Source organism: Aplidium turbinatum, chromosome 1 (genome assembly GCF_918807975.1).
Source record: "Aplidium turbinatum chromosome 1, kaAplTurb1.1, whole genome shotgun sequence".
NCBI classification, from domain to species: domain Eukaryota; kingdom Metazoa; phylum Chordata; class Ascidiacea; order Aplousobranchia; family Polyclinidae; genus Aplidium; species Aplidium turbinatum.
In genome coordinates this window covers 2,678,659-2,694,451 of record NC_137472.1, presented here as the reverse complement: position 1 = coordinate 2,694,451, position 15,793 = coordinate 2,678,659, and the positions used below count along the sequence as shown (strand labels likewise).

General features: G+C 38.1%; 1 long non-coding RNA gene across 1 annotated transcript; it reads left to right on the top strand.

The window, feature by feature from the left end:
* Positions 1-10,777: 10,777 nt before the first annotated feature.
* Positions 10,778-12,623, top strand: LOC145781864 (uncharacterized). The gene is made up of 4 exons (XR_014290796.1): positions 10,778-11,050; positions 11,313-11,374; positions 11,519-11,685; positions 12,139-12,623. It is a non-coding gene; the product is annotated as an uncharacterized LOC145781864 (long non-coding RNA).
* The last annotated feature ends 3,170 nt before the right edge of the window (positions 12,624-15,793 follow it).

Sequence of the window (15,793 nt, the reverse complement as noted above, 5' to 3'; positions counted from 1 at the left end):
ACAATGACCGTAATTGTCGTTTCATGTCTTTATCATCAGGTAGAAGCGTTAATTATTACTCCAATATATTTCAAGGGTCTCAAAGCAGATACGATTTTTATTTAAATACCGTATTATATATGATCGGATTATAGCCAAATTTCAACATCTAGGCTTTACGGTATATAAAACACCAACAGTTTTGTTGCAATTAAATATAATGTCATGAGAAACTACATACATTTGACAAACATTGATGAGTTTCTGGAGTCCCTTGACACTTGATGCAAAACAACACAAGCCTTCAGCATACATTAAATGATTGAAGACAGGAGTTGCCAATGCAGCAGCCAACAGAAAGACCGTTTAATTCAGAAGATAAATCATTCATGTAGATGCACTTCTGCAGCATACCGGTACTAGACCTAGAGGGCAGACACTAGTGAAGCACCTAACTTAACTATCTATCACTCCTGACGGATCACTGAGTGGAAACAATTATCGTTCCTTGCCCTAGAAAATACTATACCAACCCTCAGCAGCATGGAGTCACATGCAAAGATCAAAACTGGGCAAAGATCAAAACCCTAACCTTATTCCTAACTCTAACCCTTACCTTAATTAACCCTACCTAACTTTAATCCTAACTCTGGCAACACCTGATTGTAACTATGGCAACAAGTGTGTAAAAATAGCCACTTTGTAATAACAATAATAGGATGGATAAAGAAAACCGGACATAAAAGAAACCCATCCTCAGGCAAAAGCAGGTTTCGATGTGGCCCAGGAGAGCAGGTGTTGAGCTCTTTTTATGGTCAGACTGCACATCACAGTCACACAGTAGCCTAAGACGATTGAGGTTCGAGATCCAGTGTAAGTTATTGTTTCTTGTCCTAGCACTATTGTTTCTTGTCCTAACACTGTTGTTTTCTTGCCCTAGTACCGGTACATCCTATAAACTGTTGAATACCCTAATCCTACAGCTATCACATTTACAGTCATGTCTCATCGCTACTCTGCGAAACAAAACTTAACTTTAAAAAGTCTGTAGAATTATTCGGTTAGGGGGGGGGGCTGTTTTCCATGCAGCCCCAACAGATTCAAAAATTGCTGTTATGTATTCTGTAAAATACCAAAAGAGGTGGAGCTTCAAGGATATTTTTTAGCCAATCAGAGCACTTGAAATCCAAAATCTGGGGCTGCAAAGAATGTTGTCCCAAAGCCATGTTTCCAAACAAATTTTTAAATATTTTAATTTTCAATCCGCAATCCATAAGTGAAAAAAGTAATCGGGTCGGACAAACACAGAGGAAAACATATCTTCCCTTTTTTCTCTTTCTTTCAGGGGGGGCTGCAGCCCTGCAGCCCCATGGCACGAGCCGCCACTGGAAAGGATGATGGGTGATTACTGCTGGATGCTGCATCGCGATGATCCAACATGTACACCTATGCCCACCGATTTTAATGCAGCAATGTCTAAGTGTCATTGCAACATTTTAAACACTATCTTTGGTATCATGCTGAACGTTTTTCTTGTGTTTTTGTAATATAATACAGAGGGCTTAAAAACCTGACACTTCAGTATTGTGCTAGCTCAAGTATTTAGTACCTCAGACAAGGTTTAAGAGGCATTTTTTGCACTCTAGTGTCTAGTATGCATACATATGCAACTAAATAGTGTTGAATCTGTGAAAGCAATGCACAAATCTGAAACACTCTGGTCTCTGAAGCTAATCTAAATTTGAAAATTGTAGCGACAAAATCGGTATTTGAACGCAATATTGACGTTTCTGGTCAAAAATTTTCAGACCAATAACTTTAAAACCTGATGTGCTAGAGCGAAACTAGCGCCAGATTTGAAATCAGCAGCAAATTGTGGTCTAAGAAAAGTTACTCCCATTCTCGATTAAAATTTTTTTTCAAATTTTGTTAACCTGTGTTATTTCCAGTTCTGCCAGAGTAGTGCTCACACACATAAACCTACGTGACAGGTTTCATTTAATAACGTTTGCCAGTTCAATTGCTGTGTATTAGTTTACAGTATGCGTGTAAGCTCCATGAATGAAATTACATGCCGTGAATAAAAGTATGTAGGCCTATCACGAATGAAAGTATATACCGTAAATGAAAGTAGGAAAAGTCCTTCCTCTATTTCGGCCAACCTTGCTTGTCTCAATTCGATTGAACTTCTCTGTCATATTTGAAATAACTCATGAAATCAATGCCACTTCCAACACTTCTACTTGGCTATGCTCTTGCTGCTTATTTCATCTGTCCTTGCGTTATCGTAACCTTGTTACTTGCAGTTACATGTTGAGCGGACAGACAAAATAAAACGATTGGTCTGACTACTTTAAAACAAGAAAACACAGCAACGACTTCAGTCACAACTCACTGCTATGTTTGAAAACATCTCAATGTTTGTATCGATCCAATATACAGGTTATTGTCACTTACCCTAAAGCGGTACAAGGAGAGTGAAAAGCAATGACTCAAAACTGTCTACCTGTTGAAATACTAAATAGGAGTTTATAACTAAACATTCTGCTAGAAGTCTACATGGCTTTTGTTATAGCCTACAGTAAATACTATGTACAACAAAAAAGTGCTCAATGCCATGCAAGTAACTTTCTTTGGTTGTATAATTGTATATGTTCAACATTACTAGTCAATCTTTTCACAATCTAAACAAAACAAAACTACTACAAAACTACTTTTACTACTTTTTCGTTCTCTTTATACTAAAGCAAGAGTCCGTCAAACGAATCTACGAACTAAGAACTCATGCAAGTTTTTGCATATAAGTTTTGTCGCAAAACAACAGTGTTCTTAACTGCCATTGCAAACATTAAAACGTGCCTTGACTGTCTATCATGCACATTACACCAGGTGCTAGTAATACTAAGACAAAATGAATTCTAAAATTGTTTGATCGCTGTCGTTTGAATTGTTTGTGCTCGAAAGTCTATCACTTTACCACTCCAAGTTGGCAATCATCATCATCATCATTATCATCATCATCATGAACATGGGGTGCAGGTGCTGACACCTTGCGCACTGCAACCCTGGCTTTGGTTCACTCCACTGCTGAATACTGCGCCCCTGCCTGGTGCCGCAGTGCCCACACCCGCCTCATCGACAGCCCAATCAACGACGCATTGCGAACTGTGACTGGATGCCTGCGCCCAACTCCAACAGAGTATTTACCAATCCTTGCAGGCATCCAACCTGCTGAGCTCCGCCAAAAGGGAGCCATTATACACCTGGCTCACCGGGCGGGGGATCCTAACGACTTGCTTCATGCAAAACTCAACATCCCACCTCAGGAATCTCCCCGGCAATTAAAGTCTAGACACCCCTTTGTGCCAGCTGCTGCTGAATTACTACATCCATTCAGCGATCACGCCATCAGCGCAGCACACTTCATGGAAGACATTTGGAATGCAGCGTGGTGCGCCACCGACACCAAACTACATGGTTTTATCCCTCACCCGGTGGCGCGCCCCCCTGGTATGGACCTGCCTCGGCCGAATTGGGTCAAGCTCAACAGAATCCGAACCGGAGTCGGTCGCTTCCACTCCAACATGCACAAGTGGTGTCTGGCTCCCTCATCGGCCTGCGAATGCGGCGCGAAGGAACAAACTACTGACCATGTCGTTCTCGAATGTCCCATCTACAAGGCACCAAACGGAACGCAGGGTATAGCAACGCTGGACGAAGCTACACTCACCTGGCTCTCCATCACCTGCCCTGAAATTTGATCTAGTCTCAAACGAAAGAGAGAGATCATGAACATGACATCATCATCAATATTTACCAGGATTATACAAAAATATCTTTTTTAAGACGAGGATTAGAGTTTTAAGTTTCTATTTTCATCTTTGGTTTCAATAAACTATTAACTTTCCTAGGTTTGAAGTTCTTGCAGCCAAGCAAATTGTTTCGTTTCATGGTGTAGTTGTTTGTTGAAAAGTTTGTAAAAGAAAATGCTTTGCCCAAGTTGCTTGTTTTGAAGTCGTCTTGACTCCGCAGTTTGCAGGATACTCGGATCTCCACAAGCTGCATGAAGCTTCTGCTTGGCTCCGGCATTTTGAAGATTATTTGCGGTGGAGGTGTTCTGCAAATCCCTATCATCATCCTATCAGGTTCAGGAAGTTTTTTTGCTCCATTGTAGCAGAAGCCACCCTTGGAGAATTCGAATTGGTAACATACCCTTTGGAGATCGAACAAATTTTTATCAACAATCGTAGCTTACGATGACTGCACTCCCGTTGTTACCTGGTGATATGGCTACTACTACTACTATTACAGCACCACTCCAAATTTTATCCTTGCTGGTTTAGTCGTGAAAGAAAGGGTGTTCACGAAATTATGGCCCAGCTATTTTTTTCCTGTATTGTATCATAGATTGTGACGCAATTGTGACGTCATCATTGCGGTGCACTGTCACGCTTGAGCGACAACCTCTCTTTATCTTTTCTCTATTTTACTAACTCGTGTTTCCAAACGTGTTTCGGCTTTCTTTTACGATGTGCAAATCTATCGGACGGACGTGCCGTAATGAGAGTATGCGCACCAGAAAGAAAGAACGAAGGGATCAGGTGACTTTTCTAAAGTTGCCTTTTATTGTGGTTCGTGGAAGAAGACGCTGCATTTGGCAAACAAGTTTTGAGAACAGTGAGCAAAGCAATATCTGTCATTACTCCAAACTCAAGAAATCCATTTTTTAGTTAGAATAAGGAAAATATTTTTATCGAAAAAAGTTTAAATCATTCAGTAAATCTGTCCGCCATTTATACTCTTCACTTTTTATATTGTACTCGTTTATCGCATTTAGCCTCACAGCATCATACAACATTATTGTCTCCTGCTGTCTCCAGGGGCGCCGGAACGATTTTTGACTGGGGGGGCAGGATTATGAAAAAAGGGCACTTTTTTTTAAGTTTACGATAAGATATAGCAATAATCACATGGAACCCTGTCAAGTAACCCATGTTGATGCGCAATCTGCTGCAAGCGGAGGTAGCGAATGATTATATAGCAATAATGCTGGGCAGTTCGTTAATCGTTTTTCCCCTATTATCTGCTGATAAATCGAAATGCTGAATAATCGAAATGTGAGACAGATGAAGATAAATGAATAAAATATATTGAAATCGCTTGAACAAGAAGAAACGAAAGATAAATTTCACGTTCATAGCGTCACAATTTGTTGCAAAGTATAAAAAGTATCCACGGGATAATTTGTATACTGTATGTGTATATAAGCAAATATCAAACGAATCCAAAGTACATTTCACTCGCGTCGGTTGCTCGAATGAGCTCATTTGCGACAGCTTCTAAGTCAATGGTGTCCAAAGTACATCACCTGTTTGTGAATAATCGCAGACATTCGGTTGTTTAAACTTTTGTCTGTCATTGTGGTACGAAGCCACATTTTTACACGCCTCATGGCGCTAAAACTGCGTTCAGCATTCACCTTTCCTAATTTGACCCTATGTCTTTACTTACACTTTTCTTTCTAAAAAATTTTAACTTTCCGGTTCTCACACTCTTTGCTATGCTAAGAAGTTTATACCATTCCTTAACTTTCCTACAATTCTGTATCACTGAGATCTTTATTCAAACTAAAACCAAGACCACGAGGAACATTTTGTTTTCTCATAAATCAGTCATCAACAATACCCGGCCATCCGGCCCTACCTTTGGACTGGTCCTATGCAATGCAAAACGGTCGTTAGAGGTGCCTCGAATCATTGGCGTTTGATTTTCACAGCTTGGTGGTTACATCAAACATGGTTGTGACAAAACCGTCTTTGAAGAAGCAAAGGAGTGGTAGAATTTCAATAAATTATGTTTGTGACCTACACAATAGCTCATTATCGAGTAATGATACAAGAACTTCATACCGCTATACAAAGAATAATGGCATGGAAAGGCATCAATCTATGTTATAATGATGTAACCCAGGGGTCCGCAAATAGTGGGTCGCGACCCAAATTTGGGTCGCGAGACCATCCACAGTGGGTCGCAAAACGGTTTAAACTTACTTTTAATATAACTTGTATGGCAAAAATAAATACAATCATATACTGGTACTCTTTGATGTGCTGAGTTTCGTACAATTTTGTACAAGAAAATTTATACTTTCGATTGTAGTACAGTACCGTAGTCACCGTTTATAAAGCCTAGAAGACACATTTTCTTTAATTATTCGTTTGTTAAAATGCTTTGTTTGGTCAATTTTGATGTACGGATGTGAAACCTAGACGCTAACGGCAAAAACCCGAAAAAAGCTTGAAGCTGCAGAAATGTGGTTTTATCGAAGAATTCTCAAAATTCCATGGCCAGCTTTTCGAACCAACAGAGCAGTTCTCCAACAGATGGGCCAGGAGAAGCAGATAATGAGATCTATAGAACTGCGGCAACTGAAGTTCTTAGGTCACATCATAAGGAAAGGCGAACTTGAAGATTTATCTTTAAGTGGAAAAATACTAGGAAAACGGTCAAGAGGAGCTCAAAAATTCACATTTTTTAACCACATGACAAAAACCCTACTAAAATTTGGCAAGACGCACTAGATCGATCAAACTGGAACATCATTGTACATCGAGGGCTGTATCAGCCATGATACCTACAGAGAGAGATTAGTGATTAATGACTAGTAACCAAGAAATAGTGATTTAGCTAGTGAATAATGACTAGTGATTAGTGACTTAGTGATTACTGACTAGTGATTAGTGACTAGGGGTTAGTGACTAGTGATTACTGACTAGTGACTGGCGACTAGTGTTTAGTGGCCAGTGGGTAGTGACTTGTGATTAGTGGCTAGTGATTAGTAACTAGTGATTCATGACTAGTAATTGGTGACTAGTGATTATTGAATAGGGACTGGTGATTAGTTACTAGTGATTAGTGACTAGTGATTAATGACTTAGTGATTAGTGACTTAGTGATTAATGACTTAGTGAATAAGGACTGGTGATTAGTGACTTAGTGGTTAGTTACTAGTGTTTAATTGGATTGCAGTGGACATAAGCTGGCTAAGAGTATGTGCGTAGCTCTCGCGTAGTCACGACCACCTTAAACAAGCAGATGGCCTTTGTCTCAATTTGGACCTGGACCAAACAAAGCCAAATGGCGATGATATCACCAATAACGGGGGCAGGGTTGATGAGTTGGAAGCCTTCAGCCCGGTTTCACATATTGGCGGCGGATCTATGATAATCGTCTCCCAAGGCCACATACGACATCACCATTTCAAGCCAAATTCGATTTGAAGACGTAACCAATGCTCGGACACAAGCTGGAGCCGACGACGATAACTAACAGCATTTCTTCAGTGACGGTTAAGCGCCAGAATCACTATCAAGCGGTGTTGCTTTGACTCTCGGGTGTTCTCTTGAATAACGCATTTCAGGACTGCTCTCCATTCAACGGCACCCAATGGTTGGCATAATTCTCCAGCAACAACATTTCAAATGCAAACGGAAACTTTAATCTGCTAATCTCGGTGTCAGTGGTTTAAAGCCTTTACACGTAGGCCTACGCAAAACTACCAGTACCAGGAATAACTTATCAGAGGCTTTGTCAGTCTGAGGATAAAGATGCAATAGGCTACCACACACTGTTAAAAAATTTCGTAATTTTACTGTCAAAAGAGCAGTAGAATATTACTATCTTGTTACAGTACTTGAAATTACTGGCCATTTTGTGGTATATTTACTAGACAAAGACGTTTTTTTACTCCAAATATAGTAGAATCACTGATTGAGCAGTTTTAAATTTTACTTCTTTTTGTAGTAGATGATTTAACTTCTTTTTTGGAAGTAAATTTACTGGTCTGTGAAAGTGTTTTGCAATTTTACTGACAAAAATAGTAAAATTTCACTGACTTTTTATAGTTTTTTTTTTAACTTGCATTGGCAGTAATTGTACTATAGGTACGGTAGACTACATGGGCAGTAACATTTTATTAACACCGTTATTTTAGTCCGATTAGGCTACTATACTCCTGTGCAGCAATATATTTAGCACTTCTACGAAACGTCAACCTTTTTTCCGGTCAACATATTTACGGTCACACCAGCACATTCTCGAAACAGTGGGATGCTACGTTATGTCACGCCTTTCTGTTTTGATATCTGATATAGGCTACCTTGGTCAGCAATATAGAGTTCGTGGGTTAATTGAAACAATCATGACTGGAAGGAAAGTTTGCTAGAGATCCGAACTCACGGGCTTCCAACAAAAATGTTTTAATTGTTTGTAATATTGGTTCTTTAAAAATGCACTGAAAGTACTAGAGAGTCGAACCGAACCCGAACCCGAGTTTTATCGACTCTCTGACTAAAACCCGAGAATTATTATCACTTATCAGTCGTCAGCCAATGGGCTGGCGAATGTTATCCTGGTCCGCGCTCAATTTCCCGCCTTCCCGCTCAGAATTTGCAGAGTCTGATTAGCGTTGCCAGATGGGGAAATAGGATAACAAATTTAAAAAAATTCTGGTGAAATTCAATTTTAGAGGCCTTTGATGCCAAATTTTTTGACTTTGGGACCAGAAAACTTTTTGGTGAAATCTAGTGAAATTTTCCCCCAATCTATTTTTTTCAAGAAAGTTTTTTTAAACTTTTAAGCGAAAAATCCCCGCTCGTATAGAAAACGTTTTGCAAGAGGTTTGCGCATGCGTGACGGCAGTGTCTTATGTCTTAAAAAGTATTTGTATTTTTAGGCGAAATTGTTTTATTTAGGGTGTTTTACATATCTGGTGAAGTTGTATGCAATCTGGTGAAATTTTATTTACTTTTTGGTGCTAAGCATCTGGCAACACTGAGTCTGACAACTGAGCATGTGCAAGGATGCAAGCATCAAGCATGGTTGCAGGAATAGTGCAGTAACTTAGTTACAGCTGGTTTTGTTGCAGTCATAAGTTTCAGATAGACAGAGGAAGCGTGTCAATAGCAAAAGTAGCATCGTTCAACCTGTATCACTGAACAGGTAACAAGTTTAATCCTACAAATGGTATTTTTGCTGATTTTTTTTATGTTTACCATGGACAAATGAGAACAATAGCGTACCATTGAAATTAATTTATTTCGATGCTTTTAGTAAGTTAACTGCATTAAACTGCTACGAAATTACATAGTTAAGCAATATGCACTGAACAACAATGACTTAGATCAGGCAGGTCGGTCTGTCAGTCAATGCAGTGAGGCTCTGCCCCCTCCCTACAATTTTCTAACCACTGCACCCCTGAGTCAATGTGAAGAACTACCTAACACATCTTCCCGGTATACCAGTATTGTAGCCTACTGAACACACAATGTTGAAGTAGTCGAGCTCTGTTGTAGTAGCTTCTAGCATTCGGACTCTGGATTGGAAGATCCAGTGTTGGAATCGTACTATAAAAAAATTAGGCAGTGGCTATTTGACCGGCGCCGGTTTTTGAATCTGAAACACTATTTGACCGGTCATGACATCACTATACAGGCACCTTTTTCTCTTTCAAAGCAAAAGACGAGAAGCGCGTATATAAGTTCTAAATTCAACAAGTTTATTCAACTCGATACGTGGTGCGTGCGATACTTCGCCGGCTTCTATTCTAGAGGGAATGAGTTTGATACTACCCGGAAGCGTTCTTTTTTCTTTAACTAAATTTTGACGCGAAGTGCATTTTTGTAGTCAATTTTTAATTTCAGTTGCCTACAGCCCAATTTCTTATGTCTTTTCAAATGTGAGTAATAGAGTTTTTTTAATTTGCTGGAATTTGAGAATTTCTCTGGGTAATTTTCCGTTTGTGGCCGTGCTAACTACTGATATATAGCCTACTACATAATTTTTCATTCAAGCACGTTTTAAACCTTTCAAGGTTTTGCCACCTTTTCCCGTTCATTAACGTGCTGGTAGGTCTATATCGATTTTTGTAGTTAGTATCTTTTTCGTCCCGGACGCGTTAATGACAAAAATAAAATGATTGATTGATGTGACCGTGTGTGCCGAACGAAGCATTACACTTTTGCTCTCAACAAGTTAGTTATATACAATGCTTCTTTTAAAAAAATGGCAATGGTATGTAAATGTAATGCAACTCAAATTAAAAATTGACTACAAAATGCACTTTGGGTCAAAATTTAGTTAAAAAAAAAAGAATGCTTCCGGGTAGTATCGAACTCATTCCCTCTAGAATAGGAGTCGGCAAAGTATCGCACGCGCCACGGATCAAGTTGAATAAAATTGTCGAATTTAGAACTTATATACGTGCTTTTCGTCTTTTGCTTTGTAAGAGAAAAAGAAAAAGGTGCCTGTATAGTGATGTCATGACCGGTCAAATAGTGTTTCAGATTCAAAGACCGGCGCCGGTCAAATAGCCACTGCCAAAAGATTACTAGGCATGGCTGCTGCAACTGTCTTCAAAATGAGAAAATATTAGGTAGCCTACACAGTTTTAAAAAAACAAGCTGTGACCCTAGCTAGAGAGTATATCTGCCATATCTGGTGCTACGCCTTGCCCATGAGTAGCCAGGGAGTAACGACATTTGAGATGCAACTCCACTTTACCTCAGAGTGAAACATCTGCCGTCAGTTGCAGTTTATAGGCCTAGTCAATGCCCAGGACTGTTAAAAAGTGAGAACTAAATAATTGAGTGGTTTATCCAGCTATGGTGATAAAACTTGTGGTAGGCTGATCTTTCGTGTGTGACCAGCATGAATAATTTGAGCAGCAGGTCCAGGGTGGTAAACGATAGACCCTCAACCCTGGCCAAAGATCAAGAAGGAAAAATCCCCATTAGGCTACAGGAAGAGGACCAGTACTTATTACCGGTATTATTCGTGACAACGTCTCATAATACATGTTTTAAACCAATTTAGGTTTTTTCATGCTTTCCTGAGCATGTGTTGTATTTCATTTCATTGAATAACTTGATACTTGGATATTATCCTTGTGCATTTATGATGTGCCGGGAGACAACTGGCGGCTGGGAGACAACTTGCCATCTCAGTGGGATTAGTGGAACTGATTACAACATATTTTAAAGAAGATTGCTCAGCGATTTATCAATGCTTTGAGGTATAACGTACATCTTATTATTATTTACTTGCAAACACAGATTTTTTAATACCCAACCTTCCCATTCCCGGAAGAACATCTGACACATACTTTGCAAATTTATGTATAGCTTATATATAACTTGTGTGATATGAACACCATGCTACTACTGCTAATAAATTCTATTTCATTGCCTTCTTAGCGATAAGAGTCCGGCTATATGAGTGTTTGACAATGTTTGTATTATTTTCAATATCTTAAAAATGTTAAATTCAATTTGTAGGATTCAGCTATCTCCCAGTTTGAAGAAACTCGTGTACCAGCATCCAATAATTGTGTGTTTTGGTAAGTTGTGAATGAGCGTTTGTACAATTTTGACTGATGTACAAGTGAACTTTTGAATTGCTCACCTAAATATGAAGTTGGTAAATGTAAATATGCACTAATTTCAATCTTCGTAGTTTCATTTGTGCCTCATTGCATCTGCAGGGCCCACTCTTGCCAGTGCAGTGAAGTTTCTCGTATTCATCGAAGGCAACCTTGCAATTTAAACCAAGTCGTTTTTTTGTAGCGCTGGCTTACTTCTTCTGCTCATATTACGTCTTTGCAATGTCATATCCAGATAGTGCAGCTGCAAGTCTGGAGTTTATACAGAGGTATGTAAACCTGTAATGTGTTTAATTGTTTATGTATGAGCTAAGGAATAACAATAATGGAACTCCCTCCTTCACAAAGTCGTTCATACCAGTGACAAGCTGGTCTGGCTGGAGTGGGATTCAAATCCACGAAGTTCTTGACAGTGTCTCTCTACTGCAGCTAGTAAGAACTGCACCCATTACCGGAGGGATTGCGTCTTAGACCACTCGGCCATCCAGACTGATTATTAGAGGTGTTAAACTGTTAATACTAGTTATGTACGCAAGTTCCAAGCCACAACTCCAGAGGATGACGATTATTCTAAGGTTTGTGGAAGTGACAACGCATTCTGATCAATTTGAAGGTTTCACACTTTCACTACACGATGGTATTGTGGTGTAGTTACAAACATTGCTAAATATCACGGTCAAATTTGAAAAGATCCACTGATATAACTTGTGTTGTTTCCTCAGATACTTTGCTCGCATTGGGGTCATCCGTCATGACAAGAAAAAGTGGGATGTGCACCCTAAAGTACCCCGACAGTGCAACGAGGTCATGCTTCGGCAGGGATGTTTGTTATGAAGATTGAAGCAAGTCAAGAAATTCACTGTTCAGTCGCTGCTGCTTCATGCTTCGCCGAAATATAGCCTCGGCTGAACTCTGCAGTTAAAAAAGCGAATTCACGTGTTCGTGAAACATCAAACAAATAGCTATACTTGTAACATCTTGAGAAATATATTGTGAAACATTGTCGCCAGTGAGGTCTGCTGTACACAATAAATTTATATCTGCAAATGCACGTGTGTAATATTTACTTGTAGAGAAAGTCATTTTACTCTCATAATGCCGTTTGTCACAAAAACTATTCGGGAAGTTATTTTGCTGCCTGTCCAGAGCAGTAATTTTACTGATCAGAAACATTTAAAAAATGACTATCCGGAGCAGTAATTCTACTGATCAGAAACATTTAAAAAATGACTATCCAGACCAGTAATTTTACTGATCAGAAACATTTAAAAAATGACTATCCAGAGCAGTAATTTTACTGATCAGAAACATTTAAAAAATGACTATCCAGAGCAGTATTTTTACTGATCAGAAACATTAAAAATATGACTGTCAACGGAAGTAAAAATACTTCCATTACAGTAAATAAAATTACTACTTAGGAAGTTATTTTGCTGCCTGTCCAAAGGACAGTAAAATTTTTTAACAGTGTAGCAGAATATCCATAAATTTACTGGTCCCTTGTAAAATGCTTATTTTATTGATATTCTTGTGTTTTTCAAAAAAAAAAAATTGCTCAAATTTGACAAAGTGTGGTTACTTTAGCCAACAGTAAAAAGAAAAGTATGTACTAAAGGATAAAGGCGTGTTTGATTTTTCCTTGACACTTCATACCATTAGGAAGTCCACTGAAGAAAAAAAATCTTTTTAGGTTCTACAGAAAAGGTGGGAGTATTTTTTTTTGTAAGATGCTTCATTTTCACACAATTTTTAACAAAAAAAAAGTTAAAAAAGTACACATTATGAAAATACTGCATCTTCAAATATGTTGTATTAGGAAAGTAGATTCTAACATTTATAGTCAGAACTTGAAATTATCTTTCCAATGAGATATTCCATGTCAAAATACACAATCGGTGTCACGCGTATCAACTCGATAAAGTTAGAGAAAAAATAGCAAAAATGCCTGGGTTTTGCGGTCAAACCGTGCAAAATCGCTGGGCGCGAAAGAGTTTATAAGTGAGGAATGATACATTTCAGTAACGTTAGTTTTATGTTATGATTATTGCTTTATTACTAGTGCATTGCACCGAGTCACGTGCGCTTGATTACGTCGTGTCGCCCTGTGGCTGTGATTACTTCGTAATTATTGCAGCAGGACTTGGTACCTACTACACAAGTGATTTCTCACTTGTACACATGACCAGCTCAGTGGCCGAGTGGTTTCGCCTTCGGCTTTGGTGCTGGTAGATCTGAGATCGATTCCAGGTCGGGTCAAACCGAAGACTTTAAAAACGGTACCGATTGTGTTCTTTCTTGCATAACGCAGTGAGCGAGCATAAATCGGGTAATAATGTGATTACATCGTAAACCTGATATAAATTAAAAATGAGCCATGTCGCTAAAAGACCTTAGCTGTTGTAGAGCGACAATAAATAAAAACCATAACATTATTATTATTATTATTATTACTTGTACACATAGCTCTACTCGTGTTAAAACCTCTTTTCAATTTTCTTACGATTGTGGGTTTCTGTAGCTATTCTGCAGCACTTACAAGCGTAACAACAATAAAAAATAAATGCATTCGACCATGTGCATATTAATGTTCTCAAATGTGCGATATTTAGCGGCTGAGTTATAAACCATTAAATAGGGTGGGCTTAAAAATTCCTGTCTCGTGCTTTTCGAACATCTTTGGAACGAATGCCAGATGGGTTAAGCTAATAACTATTACCCATCATAACCAAGGATTTCTAGAGTGCGGAATTTCTAACTACTGTACCTCCCAAGAAAAGGTTGTATTGAAATTCAGCGTTGCCGGATCTTGTTCAAACTTTACGGCTAAACTTTTATTTTACAGTTGTTGCCGCCCAATACTTGCCAAGTTAAAATTAGTCTAAAATGAACTAAAAGAAATTTTTTATCATCTTAATCAAACACATCAAAACATAATAATGTTTACAAAGTAATTTAATCTACAAGCAGAACTTTTAACCACAAAGAAGCTACAAGATTTGTCACGTGATACGTGATGTTTTATGTTTCTCGAGACCTCATTACAAATGACTGCACCATGTTCAAGTCACTTAACGGAGTGGAAGGTTTGCATGTCTGACATGATGAAACCGAAGTCTGGCTACTCTCTAGTAGCCATCCAACAAAGTCTGGGAACATCGTGAATTTGAAGTGATAAAAGAATAGGCCCTCTGCCCCAGAAGCTCACACAGCGAATAAGAAGTAACGTTGGCAAGGGAGTCCATGGAGTATTTTTTATTATTTTAGAGGCCTCAAACCTTCTCAAGAGGCAAAAAATTGAAGAAACCGCTGGGTATTCTTTCAATACGGTAAGTATTCTTAAAAGTATCTCGATTTGGCGCTTCAAGGTCTTTTTGAAACCTGGCACAAATTATCCTTTTAATTATATAGACCTAATTATTTTTGTCTACACTGAGGTTAAGAAAGACAGAAATTATGTTTTGATAACAGCAATTATAGCCAAGAATTTTTTTGTGATGGAAAAAGAAGTCAAAACTTATAATTTTTTGCCGACTAGTAAATTTTTTGTCCATAAGCCTATCGTCGTCGTCGTCATCGTGTATAGTATGTTTGTATAAAGCAATGTTGGCTACTGTAGACCCAGGCAAACCATCTGCTTGAATAAGCTTAACTGGTATAATTTTCACTTGTAGCTGGTCTAATTTTTAGTGGACTACAACTTTCACTTGTAATGGAACTACTCGCTTTAATTTCAACATGACAGCAGGTTAGTGCAACTTTGCATCAAAGTAAGTAGGCCTGGCTAATTGATGATGTTAATTTAAACGTTATTTATGATGTTATTGAATTGATGATATAGTTTAAAATGTTAACATCTTAAATGTCGTGAAATTTGCAAAAACCTGTGCAATTATTAACTGCATGGAATAGATAAACCTTATAAAACTTACTATAAAACTTACTATAAAACTTACTATAAAACTTACTATAAAACTTACTATAAAACTTACTATAAAACTTACTATAAAACTTACTATAAAACTTACTATAAAACTTACTATAAAACTTACTATAAAACTTACTATAAAACTTACTATAAAACTTACTATAAAACTTACTATAAAACTTACTATAAAACTTACTATAAAACTTACTATAAAACTTACTATAAAACTTACTATAAAACTTACTATAAAACTTACTATAAAACTTACTATAAAACTTACTATAAAACTTACTATAAAACTTACTATAAAGCTTACCAACTATAAAAGCACAGATGCAACCAGTTGCTGATGATAATTCCAGCACTTCTAAACAACAACGTTTGCAAAAACGTACTCTCTTGCACAGGTAAATAAGCTTTCACAATTTACATGTATAGACTCTGCTATGCAC